The sequence below is a fragment of the Branchiostoma lanceolatum genome, chromosome 10 (genome assembly GCF_035083965.1).
Source record: "Branchiostoma lanceolatum isolate klBraLanc5 chromosome 10, klBraLanc5.hap2, whole genome shotgun sequence".
NCBI classification, from domain to species: Eukaryota; Metazoa; Chordata; class Leptocardii; order Amphioxiformes; family Branchiostomatidae; genus Branchiostoma; species Branchiostoma lanceolatum.
Window position 1 is genome coordinate 6,477,787 of NC_089731.1, and position 24,979 is coordinate 6,502,765.

At 40.2% G+C, this 24,979-nt stretch overlaps 1 protein-coding gene and 1 long non-coding RNA gene across 5 annotated transcripts in view; one reads left to right on the forward strand and one right to left on the reverse strand.

Moving 5' to 3' along the window:
• The window catches only part of LOC136443933 (multiple epidermal growth factor-like domains protein 6), a 107,395-nt gene that overhangs the window by 54,175 nt on the left and 28,241 nt on the right, over positions 1 to 24,979 (reverse strand). The gene's annotated exons all lie outside the window — the stretch shown is intronic.
• LOC136443934 (uncharacterized) lies at positions 58 to 5,339 on the forward strand. The gene is made up of 2 exons (XR_010757210.1): positions 58 to 195; positions 5,003 to 5,339. It is a non-coding gene; the product is annotated as an uncharacterized lncRNA (long non-coding RNA).

Here is a 24,979-nt window from a genome sequence, read left to right on the forward strand (position 1 = left end):
CACTGATCCACCTGACCTTTGCTCTTCCACCTGACCTTTGGCCCAGACATGCAGAGGTCAGGTTTGGGCAGGAGGTTCAGGTGGTCCAAAGCTAGCCCATGTGGAGCCAGTTAACTTTTCACATTAACTTGTGAAACAACATGCCATGCCCCGCAACGAACCTGTCAAGACCCTAAAATAGAGGTCTGAAATGTCGTAAGTACTCTCCAGCCACAAAAATGAAGAGGTTCAAAGTGGATTTAAACTTTATGGTCTGTTTGACCGAGAAGTAGATTGTTTGAGTCTCTTAAATATTGCCATCAAAACTGTGTCCACTGCCCCAAACCTGTGGCCACAACCACTCTGACAGGCTCTTGAAATAGAGGTCTGAAATGTTGTAAGCACACTCTCAACCTCAATCCACAAAAGTAAAGAGTTTCAAAGTGGATATAAACTTTGTGGTCTGTCTCGCTGCATGACTCTTAAACATTGCTGCAAAGTTATATCCATTTGAATGGAGACCTTGAGACAGGTTCAAACTTTCTCCTTTTGGAAATTAAAAAGAAAATAATAAAGGTAATGCATACTCATTGAGGTCAAGCCTGATGGTTAATTTCTGCACAAACCATATTCTATAGAAATTATTACACAAAATTACAATAACATCAAAGTATTGCATTCTTGCAGTTTGACGTGAAATTCAAAATATGATTGTTGTGGTCTAAGACTGAAAACCTGAAATATAATCAGATCTCGTCTCTGTATGAATCCATCGAACATGAAAAGATGGCCAACTTTAAGGCCAGAAAACCAAACGAAGATGATTTTATTGACTGTATCAACCTAAAATCTCTGACAGTGAAAAGCAAGTCATGTACAAAATGTATGTAGCAGACTAAAACTTGGTTTATGTACAAGAAAATTTTGATATCCTATGATGTATCAACCAAATAAGACTATTCTCCGAAAAGTCGACCATGCATAGCTCATTTTCAAATAAGATGTTTTAGGAAGGCCAAAAGTTGAAATAACAAAACCCCAGGGGACAGCTTCCCTGTGTGTGACCAAGACAACTCCTCCCTCCCCTCCCCAAATAAATAATCCTAAATATAGTCATCAAAGATTCATATGGCAGAAGGCATCACTGGAGGGTACTGTAGGGTCACTGATCTGTCAGTACAAAAATATATTAGTGACTTGGTCATAAATACCAAAGCAAGGGACAAGCTAGTATGGACTGGGGGAAATTCTAGGATAGGGTGCAAGATGGCTGGGGGGAAAACAATTGGTTAGACATCATTCCATGATTCATCATTCGTAGGGTCATCAATTTGACTAAAAATAAATCGAAATTCTAAATCATCTGGAAATCAAATTCAAAATCTGAGTGAGTGACTCCGTGAGTGAGTGAGTGAGTGAGTGAGTGAGTGAGTGAGTGAGTGAGTGAGTGAGGGAGGGAGCAAGTGGGCGAGTGAAAGTTGTCCCGAAATTTGAAACTGCTCTCTCATTCCCCTCAAACCCATGTTTTCCCTTGAACAGGCCCGAAGACCAGGCCCATACAAATCCACATGCGTGGCCGCCATGGTTCCAGTCCTGACTGCAATGTGGTTTCCACAACCCCATTCAGACCTGGCTTTTAGAACTGTTTTCACATCTGAACAGCGCTAAGTTGACCATGCATAGAGATGTTTTCTAAATCGTCGTCACTTGCATGCCTTCAAGGCAGTGTGTGGTGTGTTTATACATCTTGGCAGAAGTACAATGTAAAGAAAGCTTCAGTATGGCCAGATTTTTGTAAAAGCTTTGCATTGCCAAAGAAATTGTTTGCAAAACATACAGTTATTATTATGTAATCAGATCATTTCTCAAATTTCATATTATATAAACACTATATTGGAATTAGGCCAACATTTCAACTTGCTGAGCAACATACGTGCCTAAAATTTGGGTTACAGTTACTGCAAATCGTCTTGAAGTTTGCGGGGAAAGGAGGCATTCACAGTGCTATAACTTAAGATTACGGTTGAAACAACTCAGTAGTACAGTAGCAAGACAGAGCACGTGTTTGTGATGTGATGGTTTCATGAATATTAACATACAACTACAGAAAAATATTTCATGATGAACAGTATTGAAATGGTGCTGCTGTACATGTATAACTGTCATAACATACATGCATATAGTCATAAAAATATTTGGCTTCGGAACTTGTGTTGTAAGAAATTGATCATTCCCATCAAAAGTGACCAGTGTAAACAATCACAATCAATGCATCCCGAACTGAGAGAAGAGCCGACCATGTGGGATACCATCAACCTTGACTGCCATGCCAACAAAAACATGTAGGGGCATCATTCTGGCGGCAGCTCGACTGTCCTCAAACCAACCAAGGCTTGACCTGACAGCCGTTGCCAAGTTCAAGACATTCAAGTTCAAGGGCACCTTGCTCCCTGTCACCCTCTGAAGTGGGGTAAACATTACTCAAGATTGAGGAAGTGAAAGTGACGGAAAACAGGCCTATGTTCAGACGCCCTAATGTTCTTATGCCCCTTTACAATTGTATATGTTCTGATGTTCCTACATCCTAAATAATGCCCCTATATATGTTCAGACACCCTATGCTATGGTCTGATACTCCTATGGTCTGATACCCTTATGTTCTAATGTCCCTATCTATGTTTTGATGTCCCTATATTCTAATGCCCCTATGTTCTGATGCCCCTATATTTGTTTTGACACCCCTATGTTCAGACACCCCTATGTTCAGACAGCCATATGGTCTGATACCCCTATGTTCTGACACCCCTATGTTCTGATGCCCCTATGTTCTGACACCCCTCTATTCACAATTTGTAGGAGGCTCGGTAACAAATCAGTATAGAGCTGGGACAACAGTCCATGACAAGCGCAGTTAGTCTTGACACTGAGAGACAGGTTTGCCAAGCTCCAGGACACCAAGTTCAAGGGTACGGCCACGCTCTGAAGTGGTCCAAACAATCTCCCGACCACGGGTGAAGTCCCAGGCATGCTAACACTGATAGTCCCTGCAGCCTACTTGTCCTGGAATCTAGTACCGGGATGCCGCCATCAAATACACAGCATACTTGCCGTGCTCAGAACTGTTTTTCTTCATCCCTGAGGCCAGAGGGTTGGTGGTCGCTGCTATCATGTGTTGTATAACAGCTTCCTGAGAGCCTGTTGTATGTGACACTGGTGCCAAGATTCTCTCCTCTCTCAGTATCATCAGTAAACACCATGGTCACCTTGAAATTGGAAAGACACCAGAAGATTTGGAAAGATACCAGAAATTTGGAACTTTAACAAATCTCTTTTAAAGTGAAATCTCTCCGTATAGACTTTGGAAGAAATAAAATACTGTAATATAAAGGAAACCGCTTTTAAATGCCAAGGCTGTCGGTATCATACAGTTTTAATTTGGATAGACACTGGAATTCAAAATTCTTGACAACTACAAACAACTTTAATGTAATGTTATATCTCCCATAGACTTAAAAACATGGTGCTCTTGCAATTTACATAAATGAATAAATAAAACATTTAGAAAATCAATTTGTGTGGGCAATCGTCAGCTAAATACAAGGAAGTACCTTCTAATTTTACCTATTTTTTATAGAGAGTTTAGTTATGATTTTATTTCTAGTTTAAAAAGATTTGTATAAAACTTGCAAATTCAGCATGTGGCTATCACCAACAGTTTCCCTCTGAACCAGTCTAATATGGAACAGCGACTATTGAAACAATTGAAATGTGTCAAGTTTGGGTTGTGCAGACGTATTTACGCTTTATCATGTTTCCGGAGTTCCTCTCAAGTTTCTCTGTTATCAGTCTAAGCAAAGAGGTGGGCTTTTCCTGGCTACTTCCCAGCAACCTTCCCCTCTGCTACATTTGTGTGGAACATTGCAGTTGGAGTTAAACTTGCGAGACAGCTACTTTCCTGGCATGGTTTTGAAAACACCTATTTTGCACAGACAGATGAAAGAACAGACGAAATATGGAAATATTTATTCTTAACCATAACCATTACAAAAATTTGCACAGCAAGCTGTAGTTTGAAATGCAGCTACTAGGAGGTTTGCCGAATGCAATAGTTATCAATTGCAATAAATTCTGTATCTGGAGCTAGAATGTTCACAATGTTTTCTGACGAAAGCACTCCTTTCATGGGTCTTCAAATATCATTATCCTTTCATAGTTTTACTTGAATAAGTGTATATACTGTTTACACACCAACCAACCAACAAACAAACATAAGCCTACCAGTCACCAACCAGTGAGTGAAAAAAAATCATTTCTCCGCCAAGGTTGCCTTATCTAGACAAGGACCTCCAAAACACAAGGAAACAAATTACACCTAATTCATCCTTATAATTTCCCACCCACATCCTTGCAGTTTCATCATGATAAATCAGCCCCTGAGTTGGAAGAGACTGCAGTTTCCTGTTGACTAAGAGGATGGAGGAAACATAAACAGCTAACTAGATATTACATTACATATTTGCCTGACTATCAGCGGACCACTGGTAAATTTGATGTCCTTGTTGTTGGGGCCCAGTCAAATACAACTAGAGAGTGCTCCTCCCCTCTCTTTGAAGTCTTGCTGTATCACTGATCGTGTTCTTGGCTTGGGATGTTTGTTTGTAGCTAAGGACAAATCCATAGTGCACTGAGAGGATGTTTAAGTCTGAAGCAAACACACGCTTCCTTACCATGAAGTTCAGCTATAAACAAATTATATCAACATTTTACTTTCATCACGAAAAGAAACTAATGAAACATACAACAAAGCAGGAGTCAGGACTAGGAGAAGAGCTTTTCGACAGAAAATATGCTAACATTGAAACTTATCCCTGCCATATGAAACACACTTGTTTTATAGTTATGACCTAGATATAAATTGCTAAAATATTTGCGGAGTTAGATGTACGATAAATATGTGACTGTCTGAAATGTATCCTGTTTTCCCAGTACATGTGTGTCATTAAATGTGTTTCCTCCTTCCTAGAAGCCTGGTGTCCCCAAGGCCGCTGGGGTGACAGTGTTGATGAGACCTGGATGTTGTTGGATCCTTGCCCCATTTCATGGTCACTAGAGAACATGACATCAGCCCCATACATCTGGTGGAGGAGGGGTTTCGGGTCTTTCTTCAGCACTTTATAAAGGTGTTTTGTGGAAATGCAACCTGTATATGTACATGTTGAAATGCTGTTGTTGTTGTTGTCCTACTTATCTCTCGTGCTGCTACTAGATGTCTCTTGGCACTGTTCTTTCTCTGTGCACTAGTTTTGCGTCAAGGCACTTTGTAAATTGTATTTGCACTTGGGCTTCTTGTAGCCTAGGATATATGCTGTGTATTGTTATACTTGCCTTCCACACTTGAACGTCTTTGTTCTTTCGATGTATAATTCTGGCAAGTTAAACATGTCAATTATACGAAAGAATAAATAAATAAATGCACATCAGTTTGAACTTCAAAAGCATGCCATTGACTCAGGATGCTTGCTAATGCTAATCTTTGTACATTGCATGGCCATGGCAAACTATAATGAGGAGACTACACCAATAATTACATCCGTGGAAAGAAGAGAGAACAATAGTCTACTATCTACTCTAATTTCATCAATTACTTCACAACCCTTTTAATGTAGTTAACAAGTACGTGTCAAACAACAAGTCCACAAAGCTAACCATCTCAAAACAAAGACCTGGAGACAACATCTACACTACCAAAAATATTTTTTCTTATTTTTCTTGTTTTCTTGTTTTTTCTTAAGGGGAGAAAGATTTTCTTATATAAAGAAAGTTTGAGAAAAATCAAGAAACACTCAGAAAAATCTATATATGTTAATTCTTGCATTAAGAGTTTTATTCTTGTTTTTCTTAAGTGAAGAAAGTAGTTCTTGTATAACGCTCACATACAAGAATCTTCTAGAAATTTAAGTAAAACTTTCTTTTTCAGTCTTCACACAAGATTCATTTCTTGTTTGGTCAAATGGAGTATTTTATCAAATCTACCCATAAGATTTTTTTTCTTGCCATGTGCCCATTTTTTTCTTAAATTTGATATCACTAAGAAGAATATTCTTGAATTTTCTTGATGTTTCTATGTAAAAAGTCTGGGAAATGTGATTCTTGTTTCTGTTGGTAATATTTAAGAAGAAACAAGAATTAGATTCTTCATTACCTTGACCGAATACTGTTAAAAACAAGACAATCTAGAAATTCTTAAACAAGTTATAACTTTCATGAAATTCTTCCAAGTTCTTGGTTTCTTTGTTCAGAAAGTTTAAGAAAGATGATTCTTGTTTTTCTTGGTGATATATATAAGAAGATGCAAGAAAATGTTTCTTAACTTAACTTGACTAATACTAATAAAAACATGGAAGAAAAACAAGAAATTCCAAAACAAGCTATCACTAGCATAAGATTCTTGAATGTTCTTGTGATTTTTATCAAGAAAGTCCAGAAAAGATGATTCTTGTTTTACTTGGTGAAGAATTTTCAGATGCATGTAGTTTTTCTTGTGCTAACTTCTGTTTAAAAAGTTACTGAATTTGAATATCAAGATATGTAAAAAGCCAAATGAAATCAGAATGATATCATATTATTTTCTAGATATCAGACGGTTTAAGAAATTGATTCTCGGAACAAGAATGCTAATGAGGCTATGAATCATGGGAAATTACTCCCATCATCCTTTGCTCCAAAATTTGAATTCAGGCCGTTGGTAACTTTTGTCCTCAGACATATCTGTCTGATGTGCGTTAGATCTTACAATATTTAGGGCAAAGATGTGGCAGGTTTTGTAATGACACTCTTGTGCATCATGTGGGACCCTGTAGACAACATGGATAACATTTTTGAAGTTCCAAAATGCTACCCAAGCCAAGGCGAAGCTGCAAATCTGCCCCAGGTACGTCAGCCACCATGGAAATTATTACAATTTTCTCTGACTAATATGCTCAGTCTTATTCTTGTGGTTGAATGATAAAGCCAACCAGTTATTGCAACTTCTGTAACTCGAGTACACGAATACCTGCAACATATTTTCAAGAAAAGGAAAACACATTTAATATACATCATGCTGATGCACGAATATATCTTTAGTACAGTGGGAGGGGGGCGATATAGGTCCTGATTGACAATCATTCACCATAAAGTCAGACTTTGCAAGGAGATTGTCCCGTGTGTTGTTCTAGGCTTAGAAACCAGTTGTACAAAAGATGATGCCCCCATCTCAAGTTTAAAATGGTATTTGAATGTTGGATAAGGTGGATTAGAATGACAATCAGTTATTCGCATGAACAGTATCAGGGGGGAGGGGGGCGATATAGGGATTAACAATCATTCATATAGTCTTTGTGCTTTTCTTCTAGGCTTAGAAATATGCTGGACCAGAGAAGATATCCCCGTATCCAGTTTGGAAAAGTCGTCAGTTATACGAACGACAACACTGCAGCACTGACAGTCAGACTGTTGTAGAACTGCAATTAATTCACATGCAGGCAAAGTATCAGGAAAATGGATGCATGCATGATGAAGAGATAGGGGCGTATTACAAATTGACGATGTTAGGAAATATTACAAATTGGTAATTGTACCTGCAACACTTATCTAAGATATTATTGTTAACGTACAAAACACCGAAAAACTTGCACTGAACTTCTTGATGATAATAAATATGTTTTGAAAACATACTATCAATTTAGTGGTATTCTTGATACAATATAGTAATCTTGTAACTGTTTCTAGGTTTTTAAGGAAATCAGTCTTGGGGAAAGAAAGGTACAAGAAACACTTCTACTTACAAGAAACTTATTCTAGCTATAAGAAATTCAGTCTTAAAGACAGTAAGTTTATCTGGTACAAGAATCGTAATCTTACATCAAGGAACTCATTCTAGGTGTAAGAAATTCAGTCTTGAGGACAGAAAGGTATTCCTGGTACAAGAATCTTAATCTTAGAACAAGGAACTTATTCTAGGTGTAAGAAATTCAGTCTTGAGGAAAGAAAGGTATTCCTGGTACAAGAATCTTAATCTTAGAACAAGGAACTTATTCTAGGTGTAAGAAATTCAGTCTTGAGGAAAGAAAGGTATTCCTGGAACAAGAATCTTAATCTTAGAACAAGGAACTTATTCTAGGTGTAAGAAATTCAGTCTTGAGGAAAGAAAGGTATTCCTGGTACAAGAATCTTAATCTTAGAACAAGAAACTCATTCTAGGTGTGAGAATTCAGTCTTGAGGAGAAAAGTTTTCTTTGTACAAGAATCCCAATCTTAGTACAAGAAACTCATTCTAGGCGCAAGAAAACAAGTCCTTTAACCTTTAACAAGAAATTCAATCTATGTGTAAGAAATTTTGTCTTAAACATTCTGACTGCAAGAACAATATTCTAGAAGTATTGGTTGAATAGCTGTAAGAACAAAATTCTTAGTGCAAGAAAAATATGGGTTTCTTGAATTTGCTCAAAACAGGGACTTTTTGAAATTCTTGTACACAGAATAATGTGCTTCGTGCAAGATAAATTTTCTTAGTACAAGAAAAAACAAGGAAGAATAAGAAAAATAAGAAAATGCATTTTTGGTAGTGTAAGGACAAAAACGACTTCTTAATTTTAACGAGCCTGCTCCTCCCACTTCGTCTTCACATAATGAGATACCAAACAGTTGATAATGAGAAGACATCTTATAATTGTTGGTCCTTGTACAGGCCAGGTTTAAGGTTGTCATCCTTATAAGGAATGTGGCAAGGAACTCTTGAAGAAGATTAGGTGCCTTGAGGAAATTGGCAGTAGGCATTCTTGTTAGACTTGATCCTTTCAAGCTGTGATGGGGGGGGGGAGAGGAGAGGAGGGCATACAAGTTCACAGCGTTGAAACGCACAAGGCAAGTAATACAGTGTCCTGGCTCCCGGGATTCGAACCTGGGCCCGCCAGCGTACAAACCCAATGCACTTACCACTAGGCTAGAAGGTCCGGACTTGTTAGACTGGTCAGTAAGTTGCTTGGACCTCACTGTTACAATATGACGATTTTGAAAACACGAAGCCATTGCAAATATCTAATAATGATTTACTGCACATTTTGCTTGCATTTTGAACTTTACTTGAACTGACAGAAACGTCAGCAGCTTTATCGCTGAAACTGCTTGGCTTTTTCTTCCATCTATCATCTCGTATAAAGAGGGCTGAATCAAGATCAAGGTTACGCGATAATCGTGGACCACCTTGTTAGTAAGCATGTAGGTATGAGGACTTCCGCACGTAGCTCACACCCCGTGCTAAATATGCTGCCACGCTGATAGAAAGCAAGACATACAGACAGACAGCACGTAAAGAGGGTAACATTCGGTCAAGGTACATTCACCACAGTTTTATTGATAGGGTGTTGCAGGTGAAGTCACAGCCAGCATAACAGCAGATTGAACCTACACGTAAAAGAGTCATGCAGGCAATAAATTTGTGAGTTTAAGTTTTCACAAGACAAAGACAAGATAGACATTTATCAAATAAGTAAGTGATTTGAGAGAAGTCACACATGCTAATTCAAATTTGAATTACTATGCAACTTCTAGGTTTAACCATTCAAGATGGCGGACAATGCTTTCGTCAAAGTCATGCCAGCACAAACGCCCAATTTTTTAAAACTTCCCATGGTAATTTGCATACTAATAGCGTACCACATATAAATAGAGTGACAGTCTACCAGGTCCTGTTTAACAGCTTTACTCTATCTAGTTCGCCTGTCCCATAAAGAGTGGTACATGCCAACAGTCATAATGACTTGTCTATCACAAGTGGCAGCAATTGTCCCATGATTTAATGTCTGACTTATTCTGCTGGCAGGTGGTCAGTCATAAGAACAAACAAAACAAACAACTTCTACAAGTTTATTCAGATTTAATGTATGACCACTTTCACTGATCGAATGGAAAAGGACTGTAAGTCTTTGAGGATGGAAGAAACCAAAAGTTCTTATCAAAAAGACTTCTAAAAGGTAGTGTTATGGTATCCTGCTGTAACATTTGTATGACACCACAAAGCTTGCCGCCATGCCTGAAAAAGTCGCAAACTTGAGCTATCTATTTATGCTTACACAGAATCTGTTTTAAGTTATCCCAGACTGACACAATGGCTTTAACTGGACCCACGTGCCAACAAAAAACACAAGGGAGTCCGAAACATGCAGTATTTCACGACTACATTGTATAATAATATGACATCCATTGCAACACAGCAGGCTTGAATCAAGCTGTTGGATATTGCATACCTGTATCTAATCTATAGCTACAGACTTGACAAGAGTCGACTTTATCATGAAAAACTTCATACTATATACCACGTTAGTGTCATAAGCCAAAAAAAATTTGATCAGGCACTTCTACACAAGGACTGCTAGGTTATATTAGAAAGTTGATTGGTGTAATACAACACATCCAAAGAGCTTTACAAGAAGCAGATGGCCAAAGCAACTCTGCCCACCACGTCTTAACCTCAAGACATAAGCTGTGACCTTGGGGCACGTTCCTTGACCTTCAAATTTTATAAGCCTGTTGATGTTAAGGGCGTCACGCTAGGTTTAGCATCTATGGTCAGGTTTATCTCCATATAACCAACTGGGTTGGAAGTTATTAGGGAAGAATATCATGTTAGATGTCAGAAGTTGAGCCTTATCATATCAGAATTCCTCTAAGGAGACAGGGGGATTCATTAGCGACAGTCAGACACATGAACTCAATTTGATAAGGCCTTGTGAATGCAATTTTAAGTTTCTCAAACTTTTGAAAAGGGGGTAGGCGGGCAAAAGACTGAACATACATTTTCGCAGAGGTTTTATGTTCACCGGTGGAGAAGTCACCACAAAAACCGCAAACAGAAAACCACTGCGAACATTTCCCCTTTAACAGTAACAGGTCTCTATACTTTCGATACCTTCAAAATAATTTCCCCTCACATTAACAGTTGCAGGTGGGTATTTCCTGCCCTAGAAAACTATTCCCCCTTGCAACCCAAACCTTTCAAAAACCCCAAACATCCACATGACAGACAGATGATGACATCCCCCTGTGCCCCTGTCAATACCTTCCCCACCTTACCCTAATCTGTAGGGGACTACTCGAACACCTGGACTAGATTAAGGCTGCTACCCAGCTCTGCAAGCATGCCTCACATCACATCTTTCAACACGTCTATTGTGTGGACAAATCACAGGTAGGGACAGCATACCAACTGTGCACCCCTACGCACCTAAGAAAAGAACTAATTTCGACATATTTGACCGAAGGATACCTATGGCATCTGACATTGTATGTACATCTGGTCGGCATGCCTCCTCTCACATCTTTCAACATGTCTATTGTGTGGACCAACCACAGGTAGGCAGTGCATGCCCGCATTCCTCCACACCTACAGATAGATGAAAACATTTACGACTTTTGACATACTTGACCAAAGGATACTAATATGCCTGTCAACATTAACATCTGAAATGCATGTAAGAATGCCTCCCATAACAGCTTTCAACATGTCCATTGTGTGGACCAACTACAGGTAGGGAAAGTATACCAACATCTGTCTTAACACCACACCTATTTGATTTTGAGATGAACCTTGACTGTCTCAACCGGAATGCTGGAATCTGTCAGGACTTGCCAAAAACTGCCTTCTTCAATAAATTTCAATAGTACAAACATTTCCAGGTAGAACAACCAGGTTACCCCCACACCTTTCCAATCACCACGCCTATTTGCTTCTGATGAATTTGACCTTCATAATCTCTGCAGGTGTGAGTACCAAAGTCGTCAAGACATCCAAAATGATGCTTTTAACAGAACATATCTAGATAAAACATCTTCATGCCCATGGCTAAGGTCTATGACAAAAAGGGCTTCCAAAGAATCCAACCTTGACTTTCACCACTGGTATTTTTGCCAAGGTCTTTGAGAAACAGAACAAAATCCCATTTAGTAACATCTGTTAACACAGCATGCTCATACCTGTTCGTCACCTAATCTTTTGACTGATTTGACCTTGGCAATCACTACAGGTGTGTGTGCCTAGCTTGTGCAAGGTCAAAAGGACACACAGACACACTGATGTCTGAAATAACACAGTAAACAGCAACATCTGGAGGGGATGGCTGAATAAACTTTGACATGAAGTCCCCATGCCCTGACTGACACACCTCTGCCCCAAATGCCCAATGACATCATTGTGTAACTATAAGCATGACCAGATATTTGGGGGTGGGGGTTGTATAAACCAAAACATCTGAGAGAAATTTTTCAGGTGAAGATTTCTTTGTAGGGCTTCTGTGTTGTTTTTCAAAGACGTATAAAATGGAAACAATATTGAAAAACTGTTTGGATGAAGGGTACAGGTAACAAACTTACATTAAGTAAGATTCATTCCTTGCTGGTATTTCTACATGATTCTTTTTTCCTGTCTCACTTTTTTTGACATGCCTAATAGCCAATAAAATGAATTGTCATCACAGATATCACTTTAGCATTTAAAAGATCCCTTGTCCAATTCTATAGGACATGTGATCTTATCAGTTCATCGTACTCAGAACCGTTCATGTTTACCGGGTTCCTTGGAGCCAAAGATATCTGTTCAAGGTCATGTGTACCAAACTTTTCATGTCCTGAAAAGTCTGAGGGATATAAACCACCTGGAGTCCACATTTCCTTGAGGGGTTTAAGAATCTGCAAACATTTGCGTAGGATAGATTTTCATAAGGCCAGAGATGAATAAACAAACTTGAATTATTGCTTTGCGGGTGCCCCCACACATCCCAGGGGAGTTACAAAATATGTAAGTCTTCACTATGTTTCCTGCAGTCTCCTTTTTTGTTTTCTTGGCCATGTTGTTGCTATCTTGACCTGGCAAGGTAGTGACAGTGTCTTTGATATCTGTCTGCAATCCCTTGGTAGTTTTTCCTGCCAGCGAGCTATAGATAGCTCCATAGGTCGTGGGTTCTAAGGAAGGCTATAGTTGCTACACACGCAAGTCCCGAGATGATATCTAAGACCTATTGCTGACAACCTGCCACGACCGTGAGGTTTGGTTCTTTGTAGGATTTGTCTAAGTTGTGGTTCGTTAGCTGTATTGTTTCAGCTATAATGAAGGGGCCTGAAGTGTCTGAAGAGACCTGGACCTTTACAGCACCTGATGTGGTAAACAGTATTGCCATAAGCTGCCTAGCCAAACATGAAAGTGGGGTGCATGCCGACGTGGTGCATGGAAAGATTGCAAGAGAAGGAGATCAAAAGAGGAAAGGGTGCTTCTTCTGGGGAAGAGTAGAGGGATATCGGCAACCCTTATAAAGAGATCGACATGGTCACCTGGTAGTGGATCCATAACATTACTCCTCTAAGTTCTAACATCACCAGAAGAATTGAACACAATTATGGGGGTTCATCTAAATCAGGAAAGAGGGGTGCTGCGCCCTCTTGTTTCAGCCCAGTGCCCCCTTGTTGAATTCAGCATACAGCCTTCACTCAGCAATCGATTCTTCCATAAATACATAGAATTCGCTCCCTCACATCTTATTCAATTTTTCTAGAAAAACCCCTGCAGATAGATACAACCTACACTACAGTAAATCTCTGTACAATGTTTATAGCTTCATCTCTATGCAGTTAGGTTTGCACGTACAGTTGAGTAGGAAACATTGTAGGTATCACAAGTCTACCATACTTAATTGCCATCAAACATCTTGTCAAGACTTCAAAAACAACATCAAACACTACATCTACAAAGTCAAATATTAGCTGCCCCCAGGTTGTCCACAGTCTCCAGACTAACTAGATTGATACAGTAACTCAGGCATAGCTCCTAGAGAGAAAACATCAAAGTCTTACCTACAGAGAGCAGGGTCAGATATGAGCTGACCCCAGGTAGTCTACACTAACAAGACTGGCCAACATGTTGAAGCAATCACTGACCACTTCCCCATAGCCCAGCCCATTACTGTCTGAGCCTTTCAACTCAGTTGTCACTCCTGGACATGCTAATAAGGATGTCGCTCTGACAGGACAATTATTAGCAGTTTTTAAGAAAGCTGCAAGGGGACTGTTTCAGATTGTCTATACTGCACTAAGATTGGGGCATGTTAAAGTAATTGCTGTCCGCTTCTTAAGTAATTCAAATAACATCTTGAAGAAATCACTGTATACCTCAGTCCCAGCTCTTTACAGCTTGACAACAGGACATGCTAACAAGAATGTCACTAATGAACCAGGTAACCAAATGTGTGTATATTTGTTGTTGATTGAAAACAGCAAGAGTTGCAGATTTATGTTGTGATACGGGATCTCTGTATCCTTGGGATTTTTCAAGATAGGAACCCTATAGCCCCAGCATGTTTTCTCCAACTTGTAGGAATTAGAGGTGGATCAATTCATTTACTTTCAGTTTACTAAACAAATAGTCCAGTAGAATCGGTTACACCTAAAACAAGTAATCAAATTAGCCTAGCTTACATCATTTCGGTCAGTTGAAAACAGCAAAGGTTGCAGATTTTCCCTGTGATACAGAGACATTGTATCTGTGGGATATTTCAGGGTTGGATACCCTATAGTCCCAGTGTCCAGTCTGTGGCTCCAGTCAGTCTGAACACACCAGCTGCACAATGTATCTACTGGGCTGAAACAAGACTTTCCCATGTTGTGGTCCTCCATCTGTGAACTCATGTTTGTTGCAGCAAAATGTTGCTTTGTCCTTATCATGAAATGTCACCTGTGTGCTGCATGTTTCCAGAGTTTAGCTTTTGGTGTCAAACCTCTCCACGTAAAAGAACCCAACACACTTATGGAGAAGAGTAGGGGTGACCCTGCATGCTGGGTTGAAAATGCTAGGTGTAAAAAATTACATTTTGCAAGGTATACGTAGATTTATAGAGTTTCCATGTACACCAGTGGACCCCCCCTGTTTTAGTGGCCCTCTGCAGCCCAAGGGCTATAGAAGCGATGGGCACAGCTAGCCTGGTATCCATCCTTTCAAGCACGTGTAAGCTCCTTACCTGGTGTGGTAGCCCTTGGAACCCACCCGTCAGGAAAGCTTTCTCTAATTGTAAAGGATGTTCAGGGCATAAAAACTAGCTACAGTGTGTGGGAGGCACGGTTCTTACCACTTCTAGATTGCACTTTAATCAAGAGTTCCCAGCTTCCTTCAGGAGACTGACAGGTCTTAAATGGTTTCTCCTTAGTATGACATCTTCTTGACCTTTTCTGACCCCACTGTTGGGAGGAATTAGAGGAAGCTCACATGCCAAGGAATCAGGAAGATTTGAGAATGCAAGTTCTGTCTTATACTATACACAGACAGAGAAGTAAGGATGAGGCAATTTTAAGTCTTTTTATTGGTCTGAAATAGTCGCTGCTCATTTGGGCAAAGTAAAAACTTGTGGATTTTCAAGATTTTGACAACAGTTAGAAGAAAAGCAAATTCAATGACCAAATCTGGCAATTCTAGAACGGATTCTTCACTATAGAAGATTGAGCAAGACCCCTTAAAATTTGTTTGGAAACGGTCTGCACTGTCTTCTTGGATTGAAGTAAGTTCAACTTCAGCCCATGCTTCGAGCAGATGTTATAATTGATAACCATTATGGAGGCTGCCCTGTTTTTCCCACACTCAACCATCCCAGAAAAACGGGTAGCTTGAAAACGATACGATTTTCCACCCAGCATCTGCTTGGAGATTGAGATCCTCGCCTCAGCGAAGGTCAATGTACTGGAACAGGGAGCAGTGTCCTACTTAAACAGCTGGTATAGGGAGGGTCAGGAATTCAGGGTAATTCTCTGGGCTCAAACACAGCACATAGATTGCCATACCACAAGAAAGGCCGGATCACACACCATCTTACCCTGGGTGCCAGAGTACAGCCAGGGCTTAGAGGCCAGCTCCACGGATGCCCGAAGTCGCCAAGGAAACTCTGCCTACTCAGGGCTTTTTCATCAGAGGTTCCTTGTCTTTGGCAAAGTTTCCTTGGCATCAGTGTGTAGGGTACTCATGGGGAGGGGTTGCATAACGAATTAAGCAAAATTCTCAGCACTCATAACACATTATTTCAATTTCAGAAACACCCCTGAAACATTGAACTCTTCACACCACAAACTTATATTCTGTCTTTTATTGTTACGATGGCTGTTTCAACAGTGAACATATCCTTTCCCCCTTCTACCAAGAAATCAGGTCTCCCACTCAGTACTCCAGCAGGGAGGTTTCAGATATATGAACCAGGAAAGAAGGACCCAGACTGCTCATTTCCTCCTGCCAAAGGGAAGAGATACAGTGCAGCGGTTCAGGGTTTCCTTTAGACAATCCTGGGACTGTCCCTTGAATTTCACTGGAACTACGTACCCCAACCTCAACTCAGCTCAAGAATGAATAGATCCCATCAACAAACTACCACAAACAATACGGATTCTACATTTGGAAATATAATACAAGTTTGAACCTCTAACACAATTTCCAAGACAAAAAATTTGTTCCCATCTATGTTTTAACTGAACTGCTCAAGAGAATAATAACATAGATGGATGGCTGCTCTTTCATGTTACATGACTTGCATATACCCAATCTCAAGCTGAAATGGGATGTTTTATAAAACAATCCTGCCCGTCCATCAAAATTAGTAGTTCAACCAATGATCAGCAGTTCAGTGGTCAATGAGAGAGAGGCTCTGTGTCTGCCACATTTTATTTCACATTTCGACAGAGGAGGGCAGGCTAGGGGATCGTCTAGGGGATGGTGTATTGTAGCCAAGGCATGTTCATGAACCTGATCCAATTACTACGGCATTGAGTCCACACTGAGGTGGGGAGTAGGGCATCTCAAGATCTGGCATAGGGGCTGAGATAATTGTTATAGATCATCAGATGGAAATGAAACACGAGATCCTTCAGCCCCCCTGTGATCAGGATGTTTTATTGTGGATCAACCTTGGTCGTGAACCTGATCCAATTATCCTGATCTTGAGTCTACCACACTGGGGTATCAACTCAGGGCATCTGCACTGTTGGCTGGAAGCTCTCACATTATAGTAGCAGCCTGGAAAACATCTCTGCACACGGCACCAATCACTGAGATGTGTTCCAACACTTTCTCTTTTGAACCCTGCCTGTTGGAATTTGAAAAGTGCTGTATATTTTCTTTTAAGCAGTCTTTCTGCAACACAACTCTAAGCCGTTTTTCTGTTTCACAACACAGGCATTCCTGTGAACACCTGTCCTGACAGACAGGCTCCCTAAAGATGACAACAGCTGTCAGGATCACATCATCTGGTGCGTCTGCTCAATCTCGCTGTGGATTAGTCGTTACCATGGCGACTATCGTTCTACATAAACTATGTCAATTACATGTACCGCAACATCTGCAAGCGGGGATATCATAGTTAAACTCGAGCTTCCTGTGATAAGTCCATGGTAAGGTTGGGTTAGGATAGCAAAGTTGTGAGCTACCAACCAAACATCTGCTTGTAAATTAAATTTAACCTTCTCCCTGCTATAGTCGCCTTTTTATTAATTATAGGGTTAGGCAGCAGGGAGAAGGTTAATGGTTGAATTTGATGCAGCAACCTTACATTTAGGTTAATTTTTCGAAGTTGATATAATTTCCCAAAACAGGTTCAACCCAATCTTGTTACCAAATTCAATAAAACTATGTGACATTTGGGTTAAGTTGACATAATTTGATGAAAGTAACTTTTCAGCCCTTCCTTGTTATGGAATTCCAAGCAAAGTCCTGACAATTAAGGTTTAAGCCAACCTTCATCTCCACTCATTACATACAAATCAAAGACTCTCGAGATTCAATTTTTGCAAAGTCTTACAAGTTTAGGGGAAAAGTTTTGAGCCGACACGGATTTCCACAAATCATAGATACATCAAACTGTCAGTAAGATTTAATTCCAGCTTCCTAATCAGATCTCTAGTCTGGAAAGTTTGCCTCTGTCTGGACAGGTGGTAGAAAATTGGGTTTGTAGGGGAAACCGGTTGTTTGATAACTCAATCTGTAGTCGTTACTCATCCAGCACTACACCAACTTAAATGCACTTACAGTATCTTTTCAAAGTCATGACATTTACAAAATGTATGACATGTTTTCTCCTTTTCCTTAAGCTTTAGGAGTGTCTCACAGATACTTTTTGCATACTGCTGTAAATTGATTAAAGTTTGCAAGGATTTAATATTGTGGTCAGAGAAAAATGAGGTGTTCACACTCACAGTATTTAAGTTCACAACTGAATCAACCTTAGCATGCAAAATAAAACACATATTCCCCGTGTGACTTGCAGCTCACCGCAAAAACTGTGAACACAAATCACCACAAATATATCACGATTTACAGTATGGTGGTGCACCAATGCTAGCCATGCACCAATCTAAAGTCAAGGGTGAAGATTTTCTGGAAGTTGGCCAAAACCAATGACCAAAAGGGATATCCTCCAGGAAAATCATGTTTGTATAGCTTAACGACTCAGCTGTGTGCCTTGGCTGTAAAATTACATGATCACCACACATCAGATGAAAGAGGACATTCACTAGAATTAGACATACAGATCAAGTTCGTCTATTCCAAGAACTAACAGCCATGTACCAGCTCATCTGTCTGGGCAAAGCAACTCTGTGTACAAACCATAAAACCTGTAACTGTCTTGGTTGCCAAAAGTCAACCATTCATCATCATTAAGACAAATCTTATAATAGATTAAAATGCTTAACCTTAAATAACATTTTACTGACAACTAAACTGCAAGTTCCAAAGAAAAGACGAGAAGAGAGGATAATTAATTGACTCTTTTGGATTGAACTTATTCTTCGATTAATAGCCCAATAAAATGCGCCAACTCCTTTTAATTTGAAAAGAGACCATACTCTCCTCCAAGGATTGGTTGTCGCCATCTCCAAGCAGATGTGGAGAGCTAAAGTCATAACATTTTCAGGCTGAGGATTTTCACTTCAGAGGTCAGCTACCAAAGATCTGCTTGGAGTTTCAACTTCCTTACATAAGTTCGGCCACTTGAGGTTTGACTGGTAGCTGGTACATCTGTACCAGTAGGTCAGACTGTTTAATCGGCCACAATTATTGGAAGTCTCCTGTAATACAATAGGACAGATGCTCTCCTGTCTGGTGGCACTGTACATCACAAAACTGGAGCTGGGTAGTCTATCATTCATCTCTCTACATGACAATGCCACTGGCGCCTGGCATCCCCATGTCTGCCAGAGATATTAGAGAGGGAGATGCCATGCTGGTTACCTATTGAGCACTCAAAATGGTGATGGCCGAATGGGAATGAGTTCTACATGTATCAACATCTAGATTAGCTTACTGTAAAACTGAAAAACTTTTCTTCCACAGGTTGACACAAGAAGGGTAGATATAAAAAAAAAATACATTTTCTTGACTCCAGCTGCTGATTTGTGTTCAAAACTGGTTGCTACATCCATTGATAATGTGACATCTTTGGCAGTCATAACGTCAATGTATTACCTTCCGACAAGTTTGAATATGGTGTGACTGTGATGTTCAGGAACAGTTCCTGAAGAAGGGTGCATATTTGGTGCAGAAAACAATACAATCATTTTGAATATAATCCGAAAATGTACTTCGGTCTCATACAATCTTTAATACACAGTCCTATAGAGTGCAGCCCTATCCAGTAGCATGCAAGTAGGATGAGGAACACAAACAGAACTAGAAGTCATGACCTTTTGGTCCAGAAGCTGGGTCGCTAGACACCATACCGTGCATGCTTTGAGACAAAGACAGTCGTGCAGAGATTGGGTCTCGAATCATTAACAATGCAATTCCAGCAAGCAGCAATGCAGATTTGGGTGAAAAATGCCGTGAACACCCCTTAACACCCTTAAGAATGTACAGGTTACATAGAGATAGAGATCAGTTACAGGGTTCATCAGTCTGGGAGACATCTCTAAAACTACAGCAAACATAAAACCAGGTTGGCTAGCTCTTAAGGCAACAGAAACTCAGCTCTATGGTTAACGTCTAAGAAGACCTCAAGACTGATGCCAAAGCACAGAAACAAGGCAAAGAGCAATCTTTCCAAAAGTTTTAAATAAAAATGAAGATGTTCATACGAGAATTTAATATGGTGCAATATATCATTAATTCTTGGCACCAAAAATGATCTATCAGAAAACTGGACGTATACAAGGAAGTTAAAAAGGGAACCTCCTTGATATGTCAGTTGTTTAATTTTCTTTCTACAGCACCTTTGTACCTTCTTGATTTGTGGCTGCTTGTAACCATGGTACAATCATTGTGGCATAGTACTGTCCTTTTGAGTTCAAAGCCAGGAAATCTTTTCTTTACCAGCTTTCCTTTCTTTTTCCAGAACTCGTAAAAATTTATGCACGTGCGAGTGTCGACCATAAAATCGCATTTGTAAAGCTCCACAGCAGGACAGTCCTATGCAGAGAAAGCTATTCTTACAGTCTGGACCTCGCCATGGTGTGACCGCTGAGGCGAAACACTGTTAATAGAGCAAGACCTCTTTTTATTCTTTCCGAAAACTCATAAATATCAATGCACGTGCAAGTGACACCCATAAAATTGAGTTTCTATGGCCTAACAGCCGGACAGCTCTCCTCAGGACCGAGTCATCCTTATCGTCTCCACCAACCAGGAGGCACTGCCTTTCAAAGTCAGCAGACAGAAACTTCGCTGGACAAAAGTGGGGGGACGGGAGGTGTCAGGGGAACCCGTGATTGAGCGAACTACCGAACAAAAGGTCTAAAAGCCCACGACACAAATGTGTTACAACCGTCCTGTTTGTTTGCACAAGGGAAGAAAAGACAAACTCTAAAAGCTAACACAAGCCGTTTATACCCAAGATGTCAGTTAATCTGACTTGATAAATCTGTAGAGAATTCTGCGACATACTTCAGATACTTTCAAATCTTTCTTTAGTTAAGTTTCTAAAGTCTGAATACCTTAAATACTAGCCTAAGTAAGCTGTTAGTTTGGCTCAGGTAAAGCAGGAGGGAGACCAAACTTGTCATCCTGCACATGGGTCCAGTAGGGCAGCAAAGTTCTTTGCCATTTCCATAGCAAGGTTTTGTAGTTTACACAGGTGGGATGTAGAGAAAATGTCTTCTCTTCTTTTCCCCCATGACAACCACAAATACTCACTCGCTCACTCACTCACTCACTCACTCACTCACTCGCTCGCTCGCTCGCTCACTCTCTCACTCGTACTCACTCACTCACTCACATACTCACTCACTCACTCACACACTTCCCTTCTTCTCCAACGAGCTACAAATACTTTCACAGTTGTTCCCCAAGACACCCAACATTCAACTCCATACCTTAGGTTATGGGGGTGGGGCTGACTTAGAGGTCAAAATGAACCCTGTCCCCTTAAGTCACTCAGACCCAAGGTCAACAGCTGGTTCCTGTCCATGTCCAAGGTCACATCAAGTCAAGGCGATGCTGTTACGTTCAACATGCCTTTTCTTCTTGTTGGACATCTGCTTATGTTTCCTACAAAACCTCCCTTCTTTTCCTTTTACATCTTAATTTGCACCTGGCTACATTTAATCCCCATTGGGCATTATTACAGCATACCCTGGAACAAACAAGGTTACATGCATGACCTTGGAATGAACTGCCTTCAATTAAACTGTTTTGTCTCCAGCGATTTCAAGGCTTTCCCTTTGGGGAATATTTGCCAGTACAAAGAATCAGCCAAGCCTTTGGGGTACCAAAGAAGAAAAGAGAATAGATGAAGACCATGAACTTGCTACAAGATTGATATACAAAGCTGCAAACAAGCTTTACAGTGGAACAACTAGTACGTACCTTATTCAACCCAAGAAAAGGGGGCAAACAGTCATGTTGCGTGACTACAACAAGTTTCAGTGTACTGTGTAATCAACCAAAGACCAACTTGTTCTTTCCAAAGTAGATAAAGCTAAACATCTGAGCTAGTCATCATCAAACACTGCAACGATTCCTAAACAATCTAATTTCTTATTTCACCTCACAAGACGTCTTGAAACAATTTCTTTCATCTTTTTATTCTGTAAATCCAAAAATGTCAGTTGAAAAATTAATCAAATTTCAAAATCTATTATCAAACACCTGTTCACATATGTAATTTCTCTTGATCCCTGCTAAGTCCCTTTCTTGTATTCATGATAACCCAATCCACCCCATCTGTCTGCAGTTATTCCCCCAGCTCCATACTGGACACACAACTGTGTATAAATCACAATTTTACACCAATTCTCCATTACAACAGGGTTAATATCAAATGATTGGTTTGACCCTTTGGTCACCCCAGCAGGCTCAAGGCAATTATTACACAGGAAAGCATAATAATGAGGCTGTTAGATATACAAATCATGTACATGTTGAAAAGGTTATACATCTGACACTAGTGACAGTCTAAATATGAACAAGAAACGGACACATCTCAGTGTCATCAACTCAGATTTGAAATTTCAAAATTTACATTGTCCCTAGAACTACTGGTACCTATTGTAGAATAGTATTCATTATGTTGTCCTGCTTATAAACGCACAAGTAAATGTCAGGACTGCAGTTGTATAGAAAGCTGATAGGGGGCCAAAATTCAATCCCTTTCAAAATCCATTTGTAACCTTTAAGTTTGAAAGCAAGCTGGTAGATCTAGATACCCAAATGTACTAAAAAAGTCATCTTCGGATCACCTTTTCATAACCTCTTTCTATTAATGGTGTACCGTTATAAACAAACAACCAAATTAACACCCAATACCATAAGAAAACACATGTAACCTTTTCGGCTTCAGTAACAAGGTCTGTATAATCCCAATTTTCAGCCAATGCTCCATGACAAATGTGCAGGTGTATCAAATAAAAGATTTGGCCTTGTGGTCATCCAAGCCAGCCAAGTCAGGAAGAAATCCACAGACAAATCTCATTACGAGGTAAACTGCTGCAGCCCTGCTAATTCTTTGTTTTGTCCTGAGCTAATTCAAGGACATTAAACAGGCACTTGAGACGAAAAGATTTACCTTTAAGTCTGAGACAACTGGACTCCATCAAGCCTTGTTCACTCATCCAAGATTGTGCAACAGGTCTTTGACAGAAAGAGTTTAATCAGCCTAGAGTTCATAGCATTCACACATTTCATGTGAGGATGCATTAGAAATTGTAAAAAATCTTGAAGTCTGAATCCAATCCAAGGAAAAATCTCTCACCAAACCAGAAAAAATTTTTTGCATGGGACAGACAACCAATGAAGAATGATGTGATGGTCGTGTGTTGTTGTTTGGGATCATTTATTTATTTATTGAATTTTCAGGCCCATTGAATCATAAGTTTGAGAACTGAACAATACACTTTTATTATGCATTTGATTCCCATTGCTGCTAAAATTCCTGACCACCTGCAACATCACACACACAAAAAAAGCAGTTTGTGCCCTGAATAAGTCAAAGTCCAGTAGCCCACAGGACAGGTAGGGTTTCCTGTGTCTGCCATGCTGTTGGTAGCAGAGTGGATAGAATGTCGACGCCTGGTGTTGTTCTTGCCTGTGTGAAGATTCGAGGGTCACTGCTAACCTAGAGGCCAGTGACAGGCCCATCCACCGCCACTGTCAAATATACCAGACATGTATTGTGCACTTTCAAAATAAACAGCGCCAAGGAAAACAAGCATTTCAATAGAGAACACGCCGCGTCTGACAAGGAGAACGGGCGAACAAAGGAGACGGTTTGCCTCGGGGTAGGTCCCGTCATAGCCACTTCACCTGCACTGACCGTGGAACAATTTACGAGGAATTTCTGGCATTTGACTTTCAACTTAAAGCAGGTGGCTCTGAAGAGGTTGCTGCCCCAAAGAGATTTGTTAGGTGTGAATGAAGAGACAGAAACCTATTCAAGTATACCTACATATGACTTAACAATTAAGAATGATTCCTGGTAGCGAAGGCTAACCTAAGACACTGTTCAACTTCAGGCTTCTTCATTTTACATATTAGAAACTGTGCTCCAAGTGACGCTGAAGAGGTTGCTGACCCCTTGGGCATTTGTTGGGTGTAAGGACGGCTTACCAGTGACAGACGGCAAGACTGTGTTGGGAGCATATGCATAGAATAGGAGAATACATACAGAGAAACCTTTATCAGTGATCACCTCTATACTAGGACCACCTGACCAATGTCACCACTGACAGATGATTTTTCCCATCGATACATATATCGCTATAGTGACCACCTGTCCACATAGACCAGATTTTACCGTAGTGGTCTTCTTGGGCAATTTTCAAAAGAAGATACATGCTACAATCTTTCTGACCGTGCTATCCCTGAAGATTGAAATGGAACAGTCCAAAGCAGCTAGCAAGGCTGATGCGTACAACAAACACAGACATAGAAGCTTAGAGTTGTTTTCCACATTCCTTGTGTGTGAAAGTATGGACAGCTCTGGCTCCTAGAGCAACCTGGAGCAAACATGCTCCAACGTTTCACCTCAACAGCAGGGTAAACGATCGTGGGACAGAAACATGGAGCCTAAAATAGACCCCTTATCGCTGAGGATGCCGCAAATGTTCGGCATTTCACAGGTTCTGACAAATCAACGCTGGGCCAGGGGTCACTTGTTCCTCGATTTATCTCGGGAACCTGACAATAGGACGAACGTTGAGGATAATGAGGAAACATTCTGGCCCATAGCTCATTAGTTGTGGTATCTTGGACCTCACATGAACGAACGCTTGTGTGTTGCATGCCATCTTTATTTTACGAGGGAGCACGTGTTGGTCAGCAAGAATTCCATCAGCTTGACCCACCGCAGGCAGAGTTCAATGTTGATACACAGCACAGGAGTACATTGTATGTCATTTCCCTGTTTTCCGTAACTTTAAACTTACGTACATGTACGCAATATACAAATTAGAGATACACAAATTTGGCAGATTGTCCATCTTTTTAGTAACAAATTCATCCCATGTATTACTAACA